Consider the following 5,640-nt stretch of genomic DNA (forward strand, 5'->3'; position numbering starts at 1 on the left):
TTTCGTGGTCCCTGCTCATAGCTGGTGAGCAGCTGAGCTACACTGAGAACCGGGGACACACCGGGAGGTGCTCTGCTTCCCTCCCCGCCAAGCAGTCTGCTCCGGATTGAGTGGGTCCACAGGGCACCCAGGTCCCAAGTGCTGGCGTGGGCCAGGGCAGGTAGGTCCCTGTGTGGGCCCAGGAGCCAGCTAGAGAGAGGAAAAGGCCTGAGACCACCTGCCTATAAGGCCACCTTTGCCCTGGGTGAAGGGAAGTATATGGGAGCCCAGGAGTGTCTCAGCAACACTCTTGGTTTACAGTGAGCCTGAATCTAACGTCTGCCAAGGCCTCAAGATGTGTGTAGTCTGGCAGGTCTGGTCTTCAACTAGGATCATATGGCTTCTAGGAAACGTAGAGTTTCTGCCGTGTGAGCCTGTGTGCACATGAGTATCTGCACAGGCACACATGCCTTAAACGAGGTCTACAAGTTGTAAACAAGTGCTCTGCAGGGGCGTGCTGAAATAGCATCTGCTTTGGGGGCCCAGTTTTGTCCCTGCATTACGAACATCCCCAGGTCAGAGTAGATTTGTTCAATAGAAAGCAGTGTCTGGAGGCTGTAGATACATGTCCCACACCTGGGAGTGTCACCCTTTAGGGCTTGGCACAGTGTCTTCACTGACAGAACAAGCGGGAAAAACGCAGGGGAACCCCATTCCTGCCACCACGGGAGGACAGAGAGAAGGCCGGCGTCGTCAGGAGGCAGCGGTGCGTTTAAGGCTCTGCAGCTGCTAGTCCAGGAGACCAGGCACAGGCAGCCACGGTCCACACTCGCACCACAGGGTGTGCTGGGCCCACCTGAAAAGGAGTGAAAATTAAGGGAGTTATCAGCTGTGAAAGTTTATGTACATTTTTGGGAGAGACACCCTCTAGATCACCCTCAAAATACCTGCATTTCACAAGTGTGTACAAACATATGTAATATAAGGAATGCGGTTACTATCCCAAGGAGTTATTCAGAAATAAGAAGTCAAGATCTCACCCACGATGGGGACACTGGGGACCTACACCCACTCCCAAATCAGGCGTGTACCTCATCTCGGACACACTCCCCTCAACACACTATGTACACTTGCTGGGGTCTGCCCAGAGACAGGCTCTGGGGAGGCTGGGTCTGCCTCAGGGGGTGCTGGGTGGGGCTTTGGCCTCAACAGGTCTCACGGTGAGCTCACACAGGCCCTGGCTTCAGCAGCTTCCCCTCGGAGGTGCTGACAGCCATCTTCATGGTGGAGCCGCAGAGCTGGTGGGCATCCCGGCCCCTTCTCTCCTGGTAGGGGGTCTTGGCTAAACTCTAATGGTTGGGAGATTATTGGCCTTCCTCAAGAGGTCACTGAGCAGGTCATCCTGGCAGCTGGGAATGTCCTACAGAGAAGAGAGCAAGAAGTGAAAGGCCCGAATGAGGGCCACGAGGGTCCTTAAACAGCCCTCTTTCACCCAGGATGTCTCCGATGCAGGCCACTTGGCCAGAACGGAAGTTTCCCGCTCCTGTTGGGCCTTTCACAGCCTAGCTGGGCCCCACCACACACAAAGCCCTTGGTTGAGATGCTGAGGCCGGGGCCACACATGGGTCAGGGAGAAAAGCCATGTGTCACTCCAGCAGCCCCTCAACTTCACCAGCAGAAAAACAGACCTAGAGAGGGAAGCCGTTTCCAAAAACACATCCACTGGATGGGAGGGTCGGTGCTGGGAGCCTGGACACAGCCAACGGTTTCCAACTGCTCCTCATTCCGACCAAGCTCAGCGGGAGGCAGAGAGCTGCTGGGCACATTGTCCTCTCTTCCTTCTCAGGCCACCAGCTCAGACACCTGGTGAGGGCTTCATCTTAGGCCACAAGAAACAGAAAGGACGCCAGCAGCTCCTAAATGCCAGACTGACCTCACTCGAAACCCTCACTGCCACCTACACCTTTCTCTTGATCTGACAAGGGGGATGTAGGAACGGCGAGGTGGGGCACCAAGGGTAACTCTGGACTGTGTAGGGGACGGCCACCCTACAATTGTTCCCTTTAAGCTGCTATCCTGGCTGAGCAGCTGTATGTGGGCCAGGCTTCCAGTGTCCAGGGAACCAGTGTCCTTTCCCACCAGGTTAGCAGCATGCCAAGGCCCCCAGACCAAAGTCTGACCCTGCTCCGGTACCTGCAGCCCTCTGCCAGCACCTCACAGCCTGGAGGAGCCGAGTGGAGGTGTCCCCTGAGGTGGATGGACACCATGAGGAGAAGAAAGGAAGGAGTGCATGCAGAGGAGGCAGGGGTCACCAGCAAGTGGAGTCAGACCCCAGGCAGCTAGACATGTCAGGGAAAGTCAGTCTGTGGGACAGCTCAGCAGCCCAGGAACCACCTGCACGTGCGAACAACTCCTGACCCAGGAAGACGTCGGGACCCACAATTGACACACACACAGTCTGCCCTAAACGGGGAAAAAAAATCAACCTTCTCCGTGACGAGTGTGGGGGAAACACCCTCCCGGCTGCCCTGTACCTGCATGAGTGTCCACCACAGCCCTCGGGTCTGAGGGTGAGAGCGGCTACAGGGAGGGGACACTGCCCTGGCCGAGAGCAGGCTCCCCTTCCAGGCCTGCAGACCTCCCCTCCTGGCCCACTCTTCTAGCACGTTCAGTATCAGGTCCCTGTCCCCGGGATCATCAGTGTCTATCCAGCTGCACACTAACAACTGCGGGACAGGGACTAGTTTCCACGGTCCCTGCTCACAGCTGGTGAGTAGCTGAGCTGCACTGAGAACCGGGGACAAACTGGGAGATGCTCTGCTCCCCGTCCCGCCAAGCAGTCTGCTCCGGATTCACCGGGTCCACAGGGCACCCAGGTCCCAAGTGCTGGCGCGGGCCACAAACAGCAGCAGCTGGAAAACACCAGTTAGCAAGGGCATGTGGGGTGAGCCACAAATACTTGGTTTTCCTGAAGGCACAAAAGCAGAACGAGTCCCCTCTTTGAGAAGGGAAAACTTGAACTTAAAAGCCACCTCTGCCTTTGAAAAGGATGTGTCCCTAACAGGCAACTGCAATACAAATCAACGGCCTCCACACCACCCCTGTATCCTGGAGCCCTCGCTGCACACTCCTCGCCTCCTCCTCGGGAAGAGAAGCTCGAGGAGCCAGAGCCCTCAGGAAGGAAACCCTCTCATCCGAGGGTGAGCCTAAGTCGGGCTGCGAGTGAAACTTCCGAGAGCGGTGGCCGACCCCTCCTGTCGTCATCCTCCCCCAGGGCGAGGAGAGAGGGCTCCGAGGGTCCAGCTGTGTCACCCCAGCCCTGTCTCCACCCGTCAGCTGGAAGCGTCTATGTGTGCGGATCAGTGCCAGCACCATTCAATATTTTACGCAGCGGAGAGGGCAGGAGACGACCCTCACTCCTACACTTACTGCTGATCAGTTCAGAGACTGGGTCCCATTTGAACTCTCTCAGTCTTTGTTTTAATTAAAAATTGAGTTTCCCACCATTCTAGGAGCTTGTGTTTCAGAAATTACAAAAACCCAGACAACTTTTAATTTTTGAGAGGGGTGGCATAATTCACTGTTTCCCTTCTGCAGACATTTGTAATAGGCCTAAATCAGATGCAAGTGTTTCTAACAATTTCTGAGATGAAATTTACATCTTGGAGCTGCTCTGGGCAACTAACCTCCAAGTGAGGACAGCGAGACCTTCCTGCAGTCAGTGCTCTCTGCATGGGTCGCCAGGCCTTCCTTCAAGCAAGGAAAGCCAGATCCTCCAGAAGGAGGGCACTCCATAGGTAGTGACTTCCCCATCACTGGAGGTACGTAAGCAGAAGCTGCATGTTTAGGCCCCTCGGAGGGCTGGGAAGGAGTGTGGAGGAACTGTGGGTTCCCCGTTCCCACTCTAGCATTACAACTCTACTTGTACCCATTGTGTCAGTGGAACTTCCACACAGGAATTAACAGGAAGGACAAGTCCTGTGAATGAAAACAGGCATGAGAACCGAGGCTGAAGGGCACAGCACACCCCCCACTCACCATGCTGCCTGCAGTTGGTGAAGTCGAGCTCCAGGAAGCGCTCACAAAGCTGTCATCTGAAGTCTAGCCTATGGTGAAAATAAGGCTGTGAGACAGGGGACCGGGGATACCCATGGCGAAACAGGCCTTTTGCCAAACGGCCACCTCTGACTCGGCCCAGCGCCTGAGTGGTGGTGGGGTCCAGCACCTGGAGGAGGGAGGGACGTGTGGACCGTCCCTTAGGACCTGCCTGTGCTCTCCATCCCCCCATTTCTCCTGCTGGGACAGCCTCAGTCTCCAGACTTCTATTTGACTTAACTTTAAACCAGGCTTCTGCCTGTGCAATGACTGGGACTCCAAACGGAGGCAGAGTCCAACCTGAGGGTAATGCACCAAAAGCAGAGGTGCTCCCCGGGGCCTTGTTCTCTCAGGGGCCGGAGGAAGGACAAGGAAAGAATCCAGCACCTGGGAGAGGAAGCTGACTCCCTAGAGACTGAGCCCTGCACCAGCAGCTCCTACCAGGAACAGTGCACAACCCCTGGGCCACCAGTCACTACTCTTTCCCCGAGAAGGGCTACAATTCCCTGGGCCTCAAACGTGCTAGTTTCTCTCTGACAGCAGCCCCAGATCCCTTCCAAAAGGACTCTAGGGCCTTCCCTTAAGCTGCTCAGGACCGGCCTCTAGACAGTGACGTCATCTGTCCAAAAACAGTTGCAGGCAGAGCTGAGTCGGAACCTGTGTCTGTGTGATGCCAGGGCCTTTCCACAGCTGAGCCTATCTGCTGACCACACCTTAGTTTCAGAGGCCCCTCCTGCTTCCGAGAGTAGGGGTCCCCAAGGACCCTGGGCTCCAGACGCTCATCCCTTCGGGTTTGGACGGACCCATCACTCACTTGGGGTGAGGCCTGGTGCCAGGAGATAGGGTGTAGTGATGGCTGTAGACAAACAGGTCTGGAAGCCCAGCTCTGATGACCAGGGCTTCATGGCTGGGCAGTGGCCGCCTCCATGTGGTCAAGGCTGCCTCCACGCAGGAGCCTCGCTTTGGTATTTGGTCCCGAGGGCCTGAGGCAGAGGAGGACGGTGAGAAATGGAGCTGCAGGATACCATGCCATGGCGAGGCTGTCACACTGAGGCCTAGAAGCATGGGCAGCAAGGCACGCGCACCACAGGAACAAAAGCTGAGCTCGCGTCTCGCAGGCTGTGCTCTGCAAAGGAGCTGTGTGGACATCAGCTCTGGAGATTTGCGTCCCTCCCACCACAGACACGATCCGTGAGGCTTCTCATGCTAAAGTGACTACATTGTTCTGGGACAGAACTACCACAACACTGCCTGGGTTTGCATTTTCTACTTGATTGTTAACATAACTAAGGAGGCAGACGTGTGTGCATGGAGCATGCCCCCTTCAGGCTCCTACACACATGTGTGCACATCCAACACTCCTTCTGGCTGGTTCTACCTTCCCAGGAGGGAGACGGGAGATCCCACCCTTCACTTCCCACCCGTAGCCAGGTCGCCCTCCTACCTTTTCCTGGGGGCCTGCTCTGGGTGTACTGTTCCTTTACCAGTGGGAGCACGATCGGATGGCCTCCAGGGGATCCAGTGGACTGGACGACACCTGTCATTTTCTGGACCCCCCTTTGTTTG

General features: G+C 56.1%; 1 long non-coding RNA gene across 1 annotated transcript; it reads right to left on the reverse strand.

Moving 5' to 3' along the window:
* Positions 1-1,081: 1,081 nt before the first annotated feature.
* On the reverse strand, positions 1,082-4,977 carry LOC308562930. The gene is made up of 3 exons (XR_013999698.1): positions 4,889-4,977; positions 4,018-4,085; positions 1,082-1,399 (listed from the first exon to the last, which is right to left on the reverse strand). It is a non-coding gene; the product is annotated as an uncharacterized lncRNA (long non-coding RNA).
* Between the last annotated feature and the right edge of the window lie 663 nt (positions 4,978-5,640).

Source organism: Miniopterus schreibersii, assembly GCF_964146895.1.
Source record: "Miniopterus schreibersii genome assembly, chromosome: 10".
Lineage (NCBI taxonomy): Eukaryota > Metazoa > Chordata > Mammalia > Chiroptera > Miniopteridae > Miniopterus > Miniopterus schreibersii.